Raw genomic sequence first — 21,039 nt, 5'->3', positions numbered from 1 at the left:
CCAATTACTTAGCATCGAATTAACCAAGAGCCTTGTAACCTCTGTGATTTTTTCCAGAACCTTCTGTGCATTTAGAAAAAAGGCTCTCAGAAGCATCACACTTGCAAAGAACTTTTCTGGCTGCCCCTAAAACTATGCAGAAGCATTATATGCATGAAATCATTTCAGATACAGTGTTTTTCTGACTGATTTCAACAGAACAAACCTAACTGGAATTCTGCTATGAAGTTATTACCTCAGATACTCAAAAACCAGAGCCAAACAAGAAACGAATACTGAACGGTGTCCATGTGATTGCTTTAATTCCCACATCAAGTTTTGCTTCTTCCTGGCGTTCTACGGCAGCGATGGCCAGAAGAATTTTCTCTAATGATGGAAATTTTTTATGTCTGTGCTGTCCAACATGGTAGCCATTAGCCACAGGTGGCTGGTGAGCACCTGAAATGTGGCTATAGTGTAACTGACACACTGAATTCTTAATTTTATTTAAGTTTACACAGTCATATGTAACTGTGGCTACCATTTTAGATAGCACAGTTCTATAGCATCAATTATTGTTGGCAATCCAGACAATTCCCATGGAAAATGAGTCCTTGTGGATGACCAAGCTTTCTGAGAAACTAAGCAGCAATCACTAAGCCTTCACTTTGCCAAATGGTTTTCAAACTTCTTTGTAAAAAACAGCAATTTTTCATCCTTTCATCTTACTTCTCTCTTTTCTTTTCAAAAGATATTTCTTCTATGACAATGTCACTGCTTTAGACATTAAAAACGGTATCTTTCTAAAATGATTTAAGGGAAAAAATACAATGCACCCACATACCTTCTTAAACGGCATCCAATGAGCATAAATGAATCTTTCCTGCAGGCCACAGGGTCATGGTTATGAACACAGGCTATCAGACTCAGGAGAAACACATCAATCACTATAATGCACCTTAATGCAATGAAGCCCTCAGGGTCACTGGCCTCAGTGGGGCTATTTAAACTACCCCAGGCAGAGATTTTTATAGCTTTCTGTCACATCTGTTGCCTAGCTATTAATGTCATGCCCTATTACTGTCTGGGTGTCTGCCTATATTTATTTATTGGCTACCTTGTTTCCAAAAGGTAGTTGCTTATGTCAATGACAGCTTCTTTTCCCATCTCATTTGTTGCCCCTGATTTGCTAACGTTGCAAGGATGGTAGAGCTGGAGTTAGATATGTTTGCAGTGTAAGAATGTTCAGGGTATAAACGAGGGCAGGAAGGATTCTCCGTAAACTTTTAATGCCAGGACGTCTAATTCACCAGCTCAGATCCTCCTCTGCTCACTTCTTGGTTCCAGGCAGAGAGCTTGCGTAATAGCTGCTTGCAGATAGGTCAGGTCATAGTTTTCTACAGGAAAGGATCTTATTCTTGTCTATAACTGTTATTTAACTTTTTATTCAGTATTGCTTGTTTCCCCAAACAGAACATAAACATTTTGGTAACAGAGGAGTAAAAACCTCGGGGAACAGAGAGAGAAAAGGATGTGCTATTCTTATTTGTATTCCTTATAACATTTTGCCTGGCACTATTCACCAAGAAAGGATCAACTGGATGTTGAATGAATGAATACCGTATTTTACTTTTGAGTTTACTTTTATACAGCTTACGCATAATAAAAATGCTTCTCAAGGTTAAACATTACTGGAGGCAGAAACTGCAGATGCTCAACAATGATTAAGTATTAATATTTCTTAGCTATTTTTATATGATTTTTTTTGGAACGTAACTGGAAAGTTATTCCACTTGGCCATATTCAGTTATATTCATGGTATGTTCAGATGCGTGTCGTTTCTGACAGCTCCTGCTTTTTGAGCTCAGAAAAGTGACTCAAAAAGAATTTCCTCAAAAAAATGGAACTGAACTAGTGAAATTCCAGAAATGAACCCAATACTCTAGGAGCCTCTCCTGAGCATCCCCGAGTATGGGGAACAATCGCATCTCTGATTCAAGGCATCATATTTCTATGAAGGCGGCCTAGAGGTGAATCAGCTCCTTAGCCCGCCATATCACATTGCTGAGTCACATTTGAACTTACAATCAACCAGACGCTCCCCCTGCCACAGTCTTACTTTAATAATGCTTATCCTCCATTCCCCACCTTTGCCAGTCATCCTAAGATTCAGAGGAAGCTAAAACTAAAACCCTCTTCAGAAATAGAGAGCCCCAACTCTTGCACATCTTCTCCAGAAACAATCTGACTCATTCCTGAAATCTCAAATTGTCACCGCTCCGCAATTCACCGTCACTCTCAGTACCTCGTTTTCCTTATCTATCCCTGTGACATTTGCAAGGATCCAGCTTCGACCCGAAAGAGCAGTGCTGTATTATATGAGCCACTCACAGAATGCATGTGGCTTCCTAGGAAATAGAGTCATCAAAAGAATCTTAAAAGTGTGAGTCCAGCTGGAAAGATTCCTTTTTAAGCATCAGCATGAGTACATCCTGGCCAGGTCTGAGTCACCAGAATGGTCAGTTGGAAGCAGGCAGAAAAAACCCCTGCTTCCTAAACAGATCCCACAGAGGCACTGGCCCCACAACCTACCTCACTCACCCCAGCCTCCAGGTCCTTGCAAAGCAGGAAGATCCACGGGGGAGAAAAACAGGCAGAGATGGGTGAGAGGCCCAACGGGCTGAACTATGGGGCAAGGAGGAAAACAGCTCAGCAACAGCCAGTCAGCACAGCGTGTCTAGTGGAGGAAAAGGAAGTGCAGGCTTCGCCTCTGCGGAGGGGCGGTTATGAAGGACACCTCCTTTCCTGCTCTTTCCTCCCAGCTTTCACCTGCCCCTGATATAAGGAGAGGGGCAGGACAACAAAGGGACCACCAACACGCGAGAGCTGGGTAAATGAAGACTATCTTTAAAGCCTGTGGGTTTGGGGGCTTTTTTTTTTTCCCTTTGGACTAAAGAGTATCTTCTCTTCTATTGGGACCTTTGATTTAGAAGTAGCATAGCACAATGGGAAAAGCGTCGGCTTTTGCAGTCAGGCAGACTGGGGTCCAAATTTTAGCTACGTGATCATGGTCAAACTACTTGACTTCTGACAAAGGTATCTTCATTTGGTTTTGGGAGAGAATCCGAGGGAAATGTATGTACAATGCTTAGGACATGGCGGGCCCTCAATAAAGGACAGGTACTTGCTCTTGAACTCTAGAGGAGCCCCAGCAAAGCCTCAAAGAGTGGCAACGAAGCAGGAACTGGCTCTTTGGAGACTTGTCCAAAGAGAAGAAAGGTCCATGCTTTTGAGGGTTTTTTTTTTGTTTTTTTTTGTTTTTTTGTTTTTTTTTTTTTTGAGATGGTCCAATTCAGTTCTCAAAGTAGGGAAATTCTGGAAAGAAGCTCAGTCTACTTCTGAGGAAATATGGCTGATGTGTGGAAAAAAGAGGGTGAAGAGTTCTCACAAGTGAGACATTTCTGTTTCCTTCCAGACAAGAGCATAACAGTTCCTCGTAAACCCTTCATTTACAAAGCAAACAAATTAACTCAGAGTGGAGAGTGAGCAGAATTTAATGACATTTATGCAGGATGATAAACTGGCCACAGTGTGTGCAATAAACAGAAACAATGTAGGGGGAATGGCCATATGTTAGAGAAGCTTCAGGAAAATAAACATGTTTTCTTATGTGCCTGTGAATGCTTATAAATACATCCAGGTTTGCTGTTTATGTTGTCCTGTTGTAAACAGTCAAGAGTTGAGCTTCATAACACTTTATGCCTTCCCTGGGGCAATTTCCACTTTCAACTTTGTAAAATCTATATGCTTGTGGGTCCCATCTGCCCATCTAAGGCTATGAATTCCTTGAGAGAAAATTCATGTCTTCTTCCTTTTTGAATCCTCACTGAATTGCACACAGTTAGGCCCTCATAAAGACAACTGTTGGAAAGAAATTTAATGAGCATTTGAGTGTGTGTATGTGTGTGTGTTTAAAAACTACATTGTCTTCTTACTACCAGCAAGAGTGTCCTGCATGGGGTGGTGGTTGCACTGGGCTCAGGGTAAGTGTAGCCGTGAGGAATAAATGGAGACAGGGAGGCTAGAAAGAAAGGGGGTAGGTTTGGAGGCCAGGCCCCACGGTTCCCACGGCCTGTAGGAATGGCCAGCCGTGCTGAAGGAAGAAGTCACGGCAAGTTACAGCTATGCCACCAATAAGATTAAGAAATTCTTGAAACTCTAGCTGCCCATCAGTTGAGGTCCAGTTTCTTTGATCATGTGGTCAAGAACACCCCAGTCATGTTTCTTTGTGAAGGCAGCCAGTTCCGTATTCCTGACGTTTAGGAACTCCCTGTTGGAGAGTTATGCAACTGTTATCCTGTCCAGGTAGGAAACTCCTGGACAACAGAAATCAGGGATGCACCGCTCCGTCTTTGCAGGGCTGGGGATCTTTGCGATGTGGTACACGTGCGAAGAATCACAGATGATGACTCAGGAACAACACAGAGAGCTCCCTTCAGGGTTTTCTAAGGATAGTTTCTTTGACCATGCCTGGATGGAAAGCTCATTTCTGGCCCGTTTTCGTTCCAAATGGTTGTGAATCAGGGGGTTTTCTTATATTTGTCTTTCTTCGTCTTCAAGATAAAGAAGTTTCTGGGGTTATAACTTGAAGAGGTATCCAGTTATCAGACTCCCTGAGTAACATCTGAAATCCTCAGCCAAGGAAAGCTACAACGGTATCATGAAGGCACACCACCATCAAGCCGCTTGAAGCAGCTTTGCAAATAGCTATTTGCTCAAGACAGTGATACATTATGGTTGGTGTGTTGGCCAGAAGGCTGATTTGATCAATTTTGTCACCTGTCTATGCTTTCTGCAGAGCATGGGAATTGAAAATTTGTGAGCTGGTCAAATATTTAAGACCTGTTTTCAAGGCTGTCTTACTTTCTCAAATCCACTACTTTTTTTTCTATTCTGGCATAAGACTTCATCTGATGTATCACAGAGTCATCTGGTTACCCTCGGCCAGGCAGAGATAGTGTGTCCACAAACCACCTGATGCTTATAATTTTGGTGGGAGGAGAATGCAGCCGTGAGGTCAGGATGGTCAGGAGATGGCATTTCAAAAGAACCACCTGAAAGGCACAGTAGCAGACTGGCAGACACGTGCCAGGGCAAAACTGCCCAATTAACAGCAACAGAGAGCCACAGGAAAATAGCCGTTTCTGGGCTTCCTTGATAGGAACTGAGAGATATGGGGCCTAAACCAATGTCTCCTCTTTGGTGGCCTGAGCCAGCTGCCAATGACCCAGGGTCTCATCTGTTTGGCTCTGCCTTGCCCAGCTAACCTACTGCAGGCAATTTTTAGTTAATAAATGAGAATCCTTCTCTGCCATTTGAAGCCATCACTCAATCCACTATTACTGACATTGAAAAGTGAGCTCTGAAAAGGAAAAGGAGTGAGGAATCAGGTTCCATTTTTGCAAAAAGAACACCTAGAGATCACATACAGCGCAAATGTTGAAAAGCAAATTTTCCAAAGGTGTCTCAGTTTTAAACCCACTCTAAAATCATAAGACATGTTCATTTTTGAGATTTCGGGGGTGAAATGAAAGTAGAAAGAAGAAAAAAAAATACCCTAATCACACCACCCAGAGACAACTACTATTAACTTTTTATTCCAACTTAAGATCAAATTTGAGTCCCACTTTTTCAGTAGAACCAAAAATTAATTCCCTCTGTAACATTTAAAGTTTATTCTTTGATACTGAACATTTACATTGCTAAGAGTGGATAGAAGTGAATAACAAGAAAAGAATCAAAGTGAGTTACTAAGAAAAAAATGGGGACCAGAGAAAATCCTTGGGGCCAAGTTGCTTCTTTCGAAATGTTTTTGAAAGGTATTCATACTTTCAGATTACCCGAACATGGTGGCCACTGAGGAGAATTTCATAAATGCAGTAGTACCTGAAAATCCTTATAAAGGTTTTAATCTTCTCTGCACAGCTGCTTCCTGAAGTTCACAGATAAGGGACAAGCAGGGAGCCACAAGAAAGCACCTTCCGGCATGCCAACATTTCTGCACTGAAGAAGAAGACTGGAACAATAATAACCTAAGGACATCTCAAGCTGGTCCTAGAGTACAGACGTATAAACAATATCTGATTCAAACTACCCTCATCACAGACCTTCAACCTCCTGCACTATAAAATATCCTGGACAGTGGCTCTATCTAGTACCAATGTGACAAAAAAAGTCTTTAAGTCAACAGAGATGCCGAAGACTACAACTAATGTCAAGTCTACAGGGAAAACTAAAGATATTGCCACTGAAGCAAGGAAATATATTTTAAAAGATAAATGTATACAGTATTGAGGATAAAGCTCAATAATAGGAAGGATATGCAACTCTAGTATTCATGTTTCATTTATACCCACAGCACAAGAACATCTATCAACTAATGGAGCTTTGAGTTCAGAAATATCTGCAAAGGATGCTTCCTCTGATGTGCTTCTTAAAGAATGCATCATTATATAATTATACATTTATATTATATTATATTATATTATATTATATTATATTATATAAAAGTCCTAGCCAGTGCAATTAGGCAAGAAAAAGAAATAAAAGGCATCCAAAATGGAAAGGAATTAATAAAGCTGTTACTATTTGCAGGTGATATATTACATAGAAAACCCTAAAGACCCCATCAAAAAACTGTTAGAACTAATAAATGAATTCAGTACAGTTGCAGGTTATGAAATCAACAGACAAAAATCTGTTGCATTTCTATACACTAATGACAAACTATTAGAAAGAGAAATAAAGAAAGCAATCCTACTTACAATTGCATCAAAAAGAATAAAATATCTAGGAATAAATTTAACTAAGGAGGTAAAAGACCAGTATATTGAAAACTGTAAGACATTAATGAAAGAAACTGAAGAAGATATAAATGAATGAAAAGATAGTCTGTGTTTATGGAATGGAAGAATCTATGTTGTTAAAATGTCTATACTAGCCAAAGTAATCTATAGATTCAGTACAATCCTGATCAGAATTCCAACAGCATTTCCCAAAGAAATAGAAAAAATAATCCTAAAATTTGTATGGAACCACAGGAAAACCTCTAATAGCCAAAGCAATCTTGAAAAAGAGGAACAAAGCTGGAGGCATCATGTGCCCTGATTTCAAATTAAACTGCAAAGCTATAATAATGAAAACAGTATGATATTAGCATAAAAACAGACACATCAATTAATGGAACAGAATTCAGAAAGCCCAGAAATAAATCCATGCATTTATGGTCAATTAACTTACAACAAGGTAGTCAAGAATATACAATGGGGAAAGGCATTCCCTTCAATAAATGATGTTAAGAAAACTGGCCAGAAAAATGAAACTTGACCACTATGTTATATCATACACAAAAATTAACTCAGAATGGATCAAAGACTTGAACATAAGACCCGAAACCATAAAATATCTAAAAGAAAGCACAGGAGGTATGATTCTTGACATAGGTCTTGGTGAAGATTTTTTTGAGTCCAAAAGCAAAAGCAACAAAAGCAAAAATAAATAAGTGGGACTGTATCATACTAAGAAGCTTCTGCACAGTACAGTAAATTATCAATAAAATGAAAAGATAACCTATTGAATGGGAGAGAAAATTTCATATCACACATCTGATAAGGGGCTGATATATCCAAAACATATAAAGAACTCATACAACTCAATAGCAAAAAAAGAAAAAGAAAAAAACCAATCCAATTAAAAAATGGGCAGATCTGAGGACATTTTTCCAAAGACATATAGATGGTCAACAGGTACATGAAAAGATGCTCAACATAATTAATCATCAGAGAAAGGCAAATCAAAACCACAATAGGATATCATCTCATACCTGTTAGAATGGCCATCATCAAAAAGACAAGAAATTAGTGTTGCCAAACATGTGGAGAAAAGGGAACTCTTGTGCACTGTTGATGGGACTGTAAATTAGTGCAGCCACTGTAGAAAACAGTATGGCAGTTCCCTGTGCCTGAGCAAGGAGTCATGGACACATGTGCAAGTACTGCTATAAGGCAGAGTCCTAGAAGTGGACTTGCTGGGTTAAAGTGTCAGCAAAGTGTTAAAGTCCTCAACAAAAAAATGTACAAATTTACACTCCCACCAGTGGGGTTCAGTCCTTATCCATAACTACCACATGATCCAGCAATTCCACTTTGGGGTATTTAAGGAAAAGGAAATACTAACTTGAAAAGATACAGGCACCCCCATTTTCATCGCAGCATTATTTACGACAGCCAAGATATGGAAATAACCCAAGTTTCTATCACTGAATGAAGGGATAAAAAAATTGTGGTACACATATACAAGGGACTACTACTCAGCCACTAAAAAAGAATGAAGTCTTGCCATTTGAGACAACATGGATGGCCCTCGAGGGCATCATGCTCACTGAAATACATCAGACAGAGAAAAACAAACACTGTTAAGTTCTCTCGTATGTAGAATCTAAAAGGAAAAAAGAAAAACCAAGTTCATGGACACAGAGAACAGATTAGCAGTTGCCAGGGGTGGGGACTAGGGATGAGAGAAATGGGTGAACGGAACATACCTTTTTTTTTTTTTTAAAGCAACTACTGGAAGATGCTTTTCTTATCTTGTAATTATACTTCTGGTCTCACAAAAAGTAATTATACTTTTGCTTTCACATAGAGAGAGATAAGCATCATCCAGAACTATGACCATGCTCTTGTACACCCCCACTCCTTTGCTCACAAGACATCCTCTGTCTTGGATGCTCATTCTCAGCACATCTACCTGGCAAGCTCAAATCATAGAGCAAATACTCTGCAAAGCTTCTCTAACCACCTCTCTTCCCCACCTTAGCAGACCTGCACATTTCCTCCCCTCAAGTTCTCACAGCATCTTCCTGCATCTATCCAACTACATATTTATTAAGCCCCCAGTATGTGCTGAACATTATTCTAAACACTGGGGATATAATAATGTAAACACAGACAAAGTCCCTGGAATTTATACTCGTGGAGTTTACATGCTAGAGATGAACACAAGCAATAAATATAAAATACAACATAATGCCAAGTAGTGATTAGTACTATGAAGAAAAAGTAAAGCAGAGTACACTGAAATTGTGTGTGTGTGTGTGTGTGTGTTTGCATACACAAAACAAAAACTGTGCTGGTCATCTTATTAAAAGTCTACTTGTCATACAGTCCAAATGCAATAAATAAACATCAGTTAGTTGGATGGATGGACACATGGATGGATGGACAGATGCATGGGAATCCCAAATACCACAAAGGTATTTTAGAGAATAAATCCTTAAAGAAAGAGGAATAATTTTCTTTCATTTGTGAGTGTAAGTGAGATGTCACAATTTGTCTTAACTAGCATCACACCATTCTCATATAGGCAGGCCAGTACTGGCAGCCACCATCGCATTACCTTCTTGTGCCTGCCCTGTCAGAGCCTCTACCCCAGGACAACAGATGTACTTCAAGCTTCCGGGGTATACCACACTCATTCTCACCTCTGTGCCTTTCCCTCTGTAGTCTCGTCTGCCGTGGACACTCCCTTTCCTGACATACTTGGCCACCGGTCTTCCTTTCCTTCAAGACTGAGTTCAAGCATCAACTACTTTCCTGACAAGACTGTGCTGCCACCAGATGCTCCCCAGCGGTATACCCCCATCACAGCGCTGTTCCCATGATTACATGTCTTCCTCCCCAGCTGTGGTAGCCAGCCTCCAAGAGAGCCCACAAGGATCCCCACCTCCCGGTACCCAACCCATACTGAGTGTATAGTCCCCTTCCATATTGAACCTGGAATATATAACCCCTCCTAAACTGAATCAAAGCTGAGCCGTGAGACTGATAGAATACAGCAGTAGTGATGGTATTTGGCTTCTGAGACTATGTTATAAAAGTTGCTGCAGTTTCCGGCTTGGTGTCTTAGATCACCTGCTCGGGGAAAACTAGCCACCATATTGTGAGGACACTCAAGCAGTGCCATGGTGATTCCCACGTGGAGAGGAACCAACTTCCTAGTCTTCTTATGAGCGAGACAGCTTAGAAATGCATTAGCCCCAGTCAAGCCTTCTCATGACTGCAGTTCTGGCCAATATTTGGCTGTAAAACCATGACAGACCCTGAACAGAACCACCCATCCAAGCTAATCCTGAGTTCTCAACCCAAAGAAATTGTGAGAGATAATGTCTAGCATCATCTCAAGCCACTGAGTGTGGGGTAATTTGTTACAAAGAAGAGATAACTAACATTATCAACTAACAGCTAAGTTCTTTGAAGACAGCAGTTCTGTCGCCTACATCCCACTGTGTACCTACAGCAATGTCTAGCACAGGGCAGGAACGCCAAAGATGTTCAATGAATCAACAATTTTTTTTAATTGACATTTATTGAATGCTGATTATACCAGCACTGTCCTAAGCCCTTTACATTTGTTATCTTATTTAATCCTATGAGACAGGTACTACTTCATGTTAACAATGAGAAAACTGAAGTACAAAGAGATTAAACAACGTGCTCAAGGTCACACAGGTGGCAAGCAATGCAGACAGGATTTCAACCCAGGAACTTAAATTCAACATATCGTTCTTAATCATTATGCAAAATTATTTTTTGATGATCTGCTACTTAGGGAAGAGGACCTATCTAATCCATCTCTGTATCCCTCATGGGACACAAGCAGTTCAACAGTAAGTACGGAGTGAATGAATGAATGAATGAGCATGACCAGACATCCTCTCATACTTGATTACAAATCCTTTCAATTGACACAAAAAATTAATTTCATACAGTCTTGATATCAACTAGTTCGTGTGTTCCTTCTGGATTAAAATCAAATTCTAAATATAAATTGAATTTCATTCTTGAAAGGCACTGTGAAATTTCACCGAACAACTGCTGTCTTCCAAATTCTCTCTGATTCTCTCCCACCTACTGCTCCCACTGCTCTGCTGGCTTTGTCTCCTCCACTGGCAACCACCCCCACAACAGAGGTTTGGGGATAAATTTGGGATGCCAAGGAAAGCTGCTCTCACTAGACTCAGTTCTTGCTGGTTCCCCTTCATCGCTTCCACCCTTCCCTTGGCCACCCATCCAGCTGAGAACCACCAGGACATGGGGTTTGACTATGACCCCTGCTCTGCTACTCAGGAAGACTCAGGGCCTCCTACTTACTTCTGCATCCCTAGACTTCACTCCTGGCAGGATCGAGAGTGAATCATTCAATCACTGTTTATTGAGGGCCTGCTCTGCGCCAGGGTGTGTGAGACACATGCCTCCAGGAGCTCACAGACCAAGGAGGAGAGTGGAAGAGAACACAGACAGCTATAAAGCATTGTGTGGAAGGTGTCGGGAGCAGAGCAGACCCAGGAGGACACTGGGAGGGCATGGGGAAACCTGGAACCATGGGCCTTACCATCTGCCCCCTGAACTCAAGTACCCATCAGTCATATATAAGCAGGCCCGATTCGGTCATATAGGAGCAGGCCCGTATGTTGAGACATTCTCCTCGGTGCACAGAATACTGTCTTGGTGTGTTATTTGACAGGCTTAATTAGTACAAATTCTTTATATGCTTTCATTGCATTTCAATATCAGTAGCTGCCAGAAGTAAGGACAGTTCTTTTTTTAATGAATTAATTAGAACTGCTGATATGTGCACATGGCAAACATTCAAACAAAACAAACTGATATACAATGAAAAGTCGGTCTCTAGATCACCCTCCGGACCTCAGGTTTCCTTCCCAGAAATAGTCATTGTTACTAATTACCGGTGCCTCTTTCCAGAACTCTCACAGGCTTTATGAATGATCATACTTTTACACGTGAGAATGCACGGTGCACTCATCCACACCTTTCTTTCCCATTTAATGACATCTCTTAGAGTTCGCTACGGGAGCACAGGTATCTCTATTCATTTTAATGGCTGCATAGGATTTTATTATATGGGTATGACATAAGGAGCCAATCCTCTAAGGATGTTCAATTAGATTGTTTCCAGTGACTTGAAGCACTTCAATGTTATCTTTGATACTGAAAAGAACAATGAATAAACAATATTTCATTATGCTGTGGCAGTTAATAAGTAAATCACAACTTTCCAAAATAAACTGATTTTGTTTATTTTCCCTCCTTTTTGTTTGTTTTCTGAGGTCACACTTAACATATAACATCAGTTACTCCAGGTAACACTGATCTTGTCTAATTTCTTATTTTGTGGAAATCCTATGGTTACACATCTAAGGAGGTTCCTTTCCAAGGGACCATGTTGTTGCCACAGCAGAAAATGCTTTATGCAAATATATGTGATAAGACTACTGACTTACAGTGCCTCTGTGCAGCTGCTACCAGCAATGGCTCCTCTTATAAGAAACTGAGGAAATCAGTCTTTTTTTCCATCAAGAACAGAGATGTAACTTAAATATGTCACAAAAGTTAATAATCCAGGTATCTCTTCAGGGTCTGTGAATAAAGCTATATTTCAGTATTTTGGGTTCCAAGTCCACCCACGCATTTTAAGTACTAAAACTATCATTCTGAGAGGGGCCCATAGACTTCACCAGATTGCCAAAGGGGCCCACACACCAAAAAAGGTAAGACTCTCTGGCTGCTAGCGGATTAAAACCAAGCTGGGGAGCAGCCAGCAAAACCAACCACTTCGAAAAGTGGAGCATCTCACCTATTCACCGTTCACGCCCCTGAACATCTCCTGACGCGTCTCACTAGCGGCAGCTGTTCCTAAACCAGCTGAAAGACGCTCAGTACACAGAGTCACTTACTGGATTCTTGATCTGATATTTCGAGACATTTCTTATAAAAATAGCTTTCTCTCAAGCAGAACTTGACCCCAGAGCACATCACTGGATGATCAAGATCTCCCGTACCAACTTCATTATCAGATGTGTTGATCATTTCATTATTTAAGAAAAAAACATTTCCAGCTTTTTCTTCCCTCTTCATGGCTCCAATTTAAAGAGGTATGGATTAGGATGAATGCTGTTTTTTTTTTTTTAATGTCTTCCCTTTTATTATTTATTTATTGGGGGGTAATGAGGTTCATTTATTTATTTATTTTTAGAAGAGATACTGGGGATTGAACCCAGGACCTTGTGCATGCTAGGCATTCAGTCTAGCACTTCAGCTATATCCTCCCCTCTGACTTCTTATTCCTCAATCTGTCTATATTACTGAGAAAAACAAGGGAAAATATTTTATTCATGAAAACATGGCTTTAAAATTGTAGAGAAGAGCTGGATTCATGACTTCTAAGGTTGCTCTCAGCTTGTCATTAAAAAGTCATTTGCAATCTCACACATACCTTAACAAATCACATAAGGACAACTGCTTTAGTTGGATACAGGTGCAATCTACCTCTGAGCCCAAGTCCACGGCTTCTCTATGATGCTGTCCTGTCACTGAATTAACCAATCACATAATGATGAGGTGGTTTCATTCAGTTCCCACAGAATAATGGGTACATTCATCTGATGACACGGTGATTGGATGATTAAATACACAAATATATAAAGAGATACAGGACTAAATCCCTTGCATGGGTCACTGTGAATATTTACAAAAAGATGATATTATTCAGATATACTATCTGAAATCAACTCAGGTATTGTTTGTTTGTTTCTTCGCTCCTCCCTGCTTAAATATAAACTCTGTGAGAGATGGGATCTTACTGTCTCGTTCATTCACTACTGCATCCCAAACATCTAAAACAGAGCCTAGCACATGCAGAACCTTCGTTTCTGCAACTAGATGGGTGGGAAAGCCCCCTCTAACGCAGATCATTTAAAGAAAAGAATAAAATATTGTTTTAAAATCTAGTTTAAAACATGGCTAAGGTTGCAATAAAGTAAGGGAAACAGTTGGAAGCCAGAAACTAGAAGAAAGTATAATTTTACTGTGGAACACAGAGCTGCTGGCATTGGCTCCGAGCATATGTGCTAACCCGTGAGCCTGGTTTTTACACACTGCTTTCGCTGGGGGACCTGAGGACAAAGCCTAGGGCCTGATCAGGGTGACAGGCCGGATCAGATACCCCTTTCCAAAATGCCACAACCCTCAAATGGAAGCAATTTCAGATCATGAGGCAGGAAAAAAATACAATCCATCCTCTAGAAGGAGACATCTATCCTGGCCTTGGCTCTTACAGAGGCAAGGGGGAAAAATTCTCTTCTGAAAATCTCTAACCAAAAGCCCATACTTGTATAGGTTTAGGGCCAGAATTCACACTGCCATTGTTGCTTGGAGGAATAACCACCACCAGTACCGAGGTGAAAATGTGATTAAAGCAGCCCTTGGTGATCATTACCCCGTGGCTGTGGCTGGAACAAGTCCAAATCCTTTCTCTCTAGAGAAGGATTCTTCAAACCCAGGGCTCTAATAATTCCCACAGAAAAAGTTTCAAGGAACATGAGCTCACAATAAAAAAATAGTTCAAGATATTTTAGAAAATCGTTAAAAATAAGAGCAAGCAAGTCACTGTGAGTGAAAGTTATCAGACTACTGGAGATAATTGAATAAGTAAGTTTAATATGTGTAAATAAGTAATAGAGGGGATTAGAGATTATGATGAAGACAACTGAGTTAACATTTTTTTAAAACTGAATAAAATTTCTGAAATATAAAATATAATCATGAAAACAAACAAATAAAAAAAACAGGTAAGTAACATACTGGACTTAGCCAAAGGCAGAATTTATGTACTTTAAGACAGACTTGAAGAAATTACCTAGAATGCCGCACAGAAAGACAAAAGATAAAGTACATGAACGACATGAAGTGATACAGAGGACACACTGAAAAGGTTTAGCATATATCTAATCAGATTTCCAGAAGGAAAAATGAATGAATGAATAAACTGCAGTAGAGGCACTATCCAAAGAAATAAGAGCTAGGAAAATTTAAGAATTAGCTGAAGACATGAATTCTCAGATTGAAGATGTGCAATAAATCCCAAGCAGAATATATAAAAAGAAATCAATATCCAGACATGAGAAATTTGAACATTTACTGAAACTGAAGAAACTAAAATCAAGGAGACGAAAATAAAAGCAGAGAGAAAAGACAGATCACTGACAGAGACTGAACTGACTTCTCAGCATCGAAAATGAAAGTAAAATGACATCTTCAAAGAGTTAAGAGAAAATAACTGTCAACCTAAAATAAATAAAATTATCTCTCAAGACAAGGGTGAGATAAAGGTAAACAAGAAAGGATCAGAGGTCATTACTAACAGGTCCTCACTAAAGAAATTTTAAAAGAATGTACTGAGAAAGGACAGTGATTCGGAAGGAAGATCTGAGATGTCAGAGGAATTTCTAAGCAGTTAAGTGTCAATGCTTACAGTTGGACAAGTCTTCTCTCTTTCAGTCCACCCAGTGGAGTTTTGAGACATGTCCAAACTGTGCCAGTTAGAAAGGGGATGCCAGCTGGGGGTTTATTACTCACAAAAAGTGATGACCTGGAAAGACTAACCATGAATGGTTCAACTAAGGAATGCTGGATATAACTTATTCTTTCATTTTCATGAAAACTATAATTGCTGTAATTTAATACAACTCAATAGTATAAGAGAATTCTACATGTAACTGAAATCAAATTTTTCAGGGTAAACACCAAAACTTAAGATTTTCAAGGGAATGATAATTTTACCAAACTCTTTATGAAAGATTGTTAATTATTAGCCCCCTTCTATAAAGGTCTTGTTCAATAATTTCCACCTTCTGAGTCTCTTCTATCTGAGACTGTTCTCTCACAAATGAATGGCACATGATGGTTTGAATTTCCCAGGCCCACAAACTAAAACACGAAGACTTTCCTTCTCAGGATTAGGATTCATTTCAGACATTAAGAAGAGAAACCGGAGGAGCCAGAAACATACCCATTTCAGAGGACTGTGGGGAGATTCTTTCCAGCTCTAAATCACTAACTGACCAGAACACGTTCAGCAAAGACCAGCACGTGATGGAGCTGATGGACCTGGGCAAAACAAGAATCACGGTTTCTGAGAGCTCCAAGGCTACATCTTAAAGCACCTTCAAATCTCTACACTTTGATCACAGAGGAGCAGAAAGGGGAAAAGTCAATAAAGGAAGAACACTTCTGACCCCATAAATGATGCTTTCAGGAGCCTAAGGAACATAATGATTGCCTTCTGACAAAGAGTGGAGACTCACACCTGGGGCCCTGAGTGACATTTCTGGAACTGAATCCAATTAAGAAGTTCAAATAACTGGTATCAAGGGTTCTGCTTTAATAAACTACCTCCTACATCCCTGCCTTCTCTTGGCCTGGGCATGCCGGCCAGCACGACCTCTGGTCCGGTACCCAGGGCTCCCGCTGGAAGCAGCAGCCCATCACCTGTCACCTGCCAGCACAGCTGAGATCTCTTCAGTCTTCGCCCCCGTACACTGAAGCTTCCAGATCCTTTCAAGGCAGTTCTAGCCAAAGCAAAGCAAAGATGGTAGTTCAGAGAAGTTCGGATATTATACTCCAGGTACAAGGGAAGGAGAAATCAAGGTGAAAACCAGGAGGAATGGGACATTATGTCTGTACCTAAACTGGTCACCACCTTGACTGTTTTGATTAAACAGGCCACTCAGTTTAATGAAGCCACCAGCTGGTGGAGTCAGTAAACCGCCATCTTAACTGATTTTCCCCCCAGAAATGACCAGGAAGTTGACTCAATTAGCCAAACCTACTATCTCTCTTGAAATAGTGTAGCTCCTTCTAAAATGATCCACGTGAAACAATTCTTGTCCAAAAGAAAATTAAGAAATGAAAAAAAATCTGCCCAGTTTGACACCAACAGCTAGCCAACAGTGGTAAAACAGACAGAGAGAGCTCAGGGAAAGAGGCAGGGACAGGGCTGGAAAGGGGTGGGCAGGTGGTGGTGGGCCAGCCAGGCAGGCCGGGTTCAGGGAAGGGATGCAGGATGCAAATCAGGAACCAGGGAAGAGGCCCCTCTTTCCAGCCTGGACACACACACACACAGGGGTGACAGACAGGTGCTCTCCAACTGCACCTGGCTCAGAGCAGCAGGGTGTCTCCCCAGCTGCCCCAGTGGCAGGGACAAGAATGGGAAGAAATAGTCAGATGTGGTCACTACAGGTAGGAAAGAGCAGGCAGGCTGAAGGTCTTCTCAGGGCTGGTAAAGGTGGGCCTTACCAGTAGGAGGTGGGGGGGATTTGTAAGCTCTTATTTATCAAGGGTTTACTGTGTGCCATGCACTAAATGAGCACTTCTCCTCCTTACAACCATCCTATAAGGTACAACATGTAACTCCCATCTCACAAAGGAGAAAAGGTCCAGGGAGGTGGCACAATGTGTAAGAAGCAGATCCAAGAGCCAAACCCAGAACAGACTGTCTGGCTTCAATGCCCGTAGTTTCTATGACTCTGCATCTCCCGGTCCCGGGCTCTTCAGTCTCCATCAGAGCCGCCTGCCAGTGACCATGCTGCTTGAATAAACACTCTTTTCTCTTCCGGCGACTTCTCATAACTCAGTTTTTTTTTCCTTTCTAATCTTGGCTAAGAGGAGGTAAAAGCCTTTTCTCCATTCACATCCACGAAAGGCCACAACCCCAGAGTAAATCCACTTTGTCAAGCTAATCCATTTTTTAAATAATGTGTATATATAAGAGTGCTCTAAAAATCTGAAGTACTTTAAAATGGAAGGCAGTATTATTAAAATAATTACCATACTCGTCCATGCAGGCCAACCCATCTGAGAATATTTTAAATTTGGAATATTACAGACACAAATGATAACGCTGATAAGATGAGACAGAACTACTGCGCAGAGTGCTTAAGTCAACAATTCCAGGGTATAACCAGAAATTAACTTTCTTCCTTTCACAAGCAAAATGTCCATTATACAGAGGATACCCCATATTGGAGTCAGAAGTCTCCCCGGAGGTCGGGTCAGGTGTCAGGAGATCTGGGTTCAAATCCCAGCTCTGCTTCTAAGTGGCTGTGCTTAGGCACTACCCTGGACTCCCTCACTTCCCCCTTCCCATCCTTCCTCCCCCATCTCAGTTTCCTTCTCTGAAAGACAGTTTGCTGTACCAATTAAAGTGAAGATTTGGGGAGCCAGACTGCCCTGCCAGGTTTTGTGTTCAGCCTCCAATATGACCAGTGTGTGACCTTGGACAAGTCACCTAACCATTCTTTACCTCCATTTCCTCATCTCTACAAATAAAAACAGTATATACCTGCAATGGTTAATTCTATGTGTCAACTTGACCAGGCTATGCCCAGATATTTGAGTAAACATTATTCTGGGTGTGACTACAGAGATGTTTCTGAATGAGGTTAACATTTGAACTGGTAGAACCCATAGATGGGTAAAGAAGACAGACAGAACTCCAATGGGTGGGCCTGATTCTATTAGTTGAAGGCATGAACAGAATAAAAGGTTGAGTAAGAAAGAACTTGCTGTCTCTGCCTCACTGTCTGACTGTGACATCAGTCTTCTCCCACCTTCAGACTCAGACTCAAACTGGAACTTACACCATCAGCTCTCCTGGGTCTCCAGCTTATCAACTGGCCAGATCCTGGACTTCTCAGCCTCCATAATTGAGTGGGCCACTTCCTCATAATAAACCTCTTAAGCTATAGGGATATAGACATAGATGTACAGATCGAGGGCTGAGGAGAGAGGGGAGGTGTAGTACAGTACAGTGCAGTACAGATTCTATTGGATCTATTTCTCTGGAGAGCCCAGACTAATATACCACCTCATGGTTACTTTAGAGTTAAGACAATAATCTTAGGGCAGAGCCTGGAACATTGTAAGACCTCAGTAAATAGTCTATTTCTCTAGTAGACATTTAATATCCCAGTCGTCTGAGCCTTTTTTAAAGAACCACAAAACGTGTAGAAGTAAAAGGTTTTTTTAAAAGCTACAGGATTGGAAACATTTAGGTTACCTCACCTGCAACTACAAGTCTCTTCATTTTCCTTGCTGGAACACATGTGTGATTTCCAAAGACGCTGTAACTATGGTGACATCTATGAAAATTACCAAAAAATAACTGATGTCAAGGTCTAAATAAAGCCCTACTGTCTTCCTCACCTTTGATTTTATTGCCTCATTCTAAAGCAAATCCCCATCCCATCCCTATTCAGGTGGCCTCTGAATCTGCTGAACTTAATTAGAGCAAGTCAAGACACTAATACTCAGCCATTAGCACTCAGAGTTAATTAGCCAGATACAATGCAGTTCTCACTGTGCAAATCAGAGCACACCCTTGGAAAAGCCAAAAGGAAAGGACACATTGTTCTGTGCTTGAGAGCAGATCAAAAGATAAAAATCTTGGGCTTTTCCAAGTAACCTTTTATTTTTCCCATTTCCAGAAATAGCACAGCTTTTCTACTGACCATTTCTAAGAAATAAAATACCAAACCACCATTTACATTGTGGGCTGACATCATTCCTTCTATCTTTTCAAAACCAAAGGATGACATGGGCAGTTCCTCAGGGCAACTTTCCTCTGGGAACGCCAATCACACAAATTGCTTTATACATTACGGTGGCTTTCAAATTCAATAGCCAAACAGATTCTTTTTTCAAATCTACTTACTACAAACTATTCGAACTACCTAAAGAATTTTTCCAAGTGTCCATATTATTGTTTGTGAGCTGAGATCATGGAAATAGGAGGAAAAAGCTCTTGGATTTCCATTTCAAATCTCAGCAGTTTTACAGAGGACAAAATTATCACTATGCCTAGAAAGAACAACGAAACTTTTTCTGTTTATGAAACTGATTGGGACTGGATTCTTACACATATTTTCAAAGAAAATTCATTGACATTGAGCCCTAAATATAAGTCATCATGAGGCCGGGTCAAGTGAATGTACTACTTCAAAGGCTTGTTCAACAAATGTTCATTGGCCACCTGTTAAGGGAACACAGTGCTGGGTATTGGGATCTTTGATGGCAAACAAAGCAGAAATAACCCCTGCCCTCTTAGAGCTGCTTCTGACAGGGTCAAGGTAAGTCTGGTCCTAGAACATGACAGAGGCCGCCTATGGGACCCTGTGGGATGCTGGCATCCCAGAGGGCACAGCAGAGATCATCTGGGGAATTGAGACAAAAGTAGAGAACGGACAAGTTTGAATGAGGTGAGCAGCTCTAGGAGAAACTGCTTCCAAGTTATGCCACACTTTGCTTATAAACATGAAACTATGCAGAAACAGTGGAAGGTAAATCCACGCTTCAAAATCAAAGAAGAAATAATTAGCCAGATCATACCTAATGAGTTATGAAAGCGCACCCTCAGGATAAGCACGGACCTTTTGGATGTACAGCTCTCCTACATGCTGAAATGCTTTATTCGTTAAGGGAAAAGGCTCAGGTTATATCACATCTGCCCCACCCACATCACCCCCAAGCAAGACTTACTACAAAAAGGAGTCTGTTTCCGCATTTCCCAAAAACATTTTGCAAAATAGGCCTTATGAGTAAACAAATAAATAAATAAGACAGAAAGGAGGTAGGGAGAATATTGCAAAAATATCCTCTTCTTAGAGATTTATAATGAACATCAGCATATTACAAACTAGGAGAAGTCCTAAGTACCTATGTTGTCATACTGGGCATAGATGCAAACATTGGGACTAATGCAGTGAACAAAAAAACAAAGTCTTTACTTGCATGGAGCTGACATTCTAACAAAGGATACAGAGTAATAAGTCAGTACTAAGGAGAGAAATAAAATCCAGTAAGGAAGATCAGAAGAGGGAGGAGTACATTCCTATTATATAGAGAGTGGTCAGTGTAGATCTCACTGACCAGCGACATTTGGACAGAGGTATGAAGGAAGAAAGCTATGTGGCTTTCAGGAGGAAGAATACACCAAGCAGAGGAAGCAGTATGTGCAAAGGCCCTGAGGCAGGAGTGTGTTTGGCAGGTGAAGAGGCACAGCAAAGAGGCCAGCATTGGCTGCAGTAGTATGAGCAGGTTTTGGGGGTAGTGATAAGAGAGAAGAAGGAAGAGGCCAGCGCTTAATTAT

At 40.8% G+C, this 21,039-nt stretch overlaps 1 protein-coding gene and 1 long non-coding RNA gene across 2 annotated transcripts in view; both read right to left on the bottom strand.

The window, feature by feature from the left end:
- KIAA1549L (KIAA1549 like) overlaps positions 1-21,039 on the bottom strand; it is a 235,837-nt gene that overhangs the window by 173,511 nt on the left and 41,287 nt on the right.
- On the bottom strand, positions 2,881-19,290 carry LOC116666339. Its single transcript, XR_004323145.1, has 4 exons — positions 19,086-19,290; positions 17,253-17,262; positions 4,903-4,905; positions 2,881-2,893 (listed from the first exon to the last, which is right to left on the bottom strand). It is a non-coding gene; the product is annotated as an uncharacterized LOC116666339 (long non-coding RNA).

This window comes from Camelus ferus, chromosome 10 (assembly GCF_009834535.1).
Source record: "Camelus ferus isolate YT-003-E chromosome 10, BCGSAC_Cfer_1.0, whole genome shotgun sequence".
In the NCBI taxonomy this organism is placed as follows: Eukaryota; Metazoa; Chordata; class Mammalia; order Artiodactyla; family Camelidae; genus Camelus; species Camelus ferus.
The sequence above is the reverse complement of the archived record's forward strand: the minus strand, read 5'-3'. Positions and strand labels throughout refer to the sequence as shown.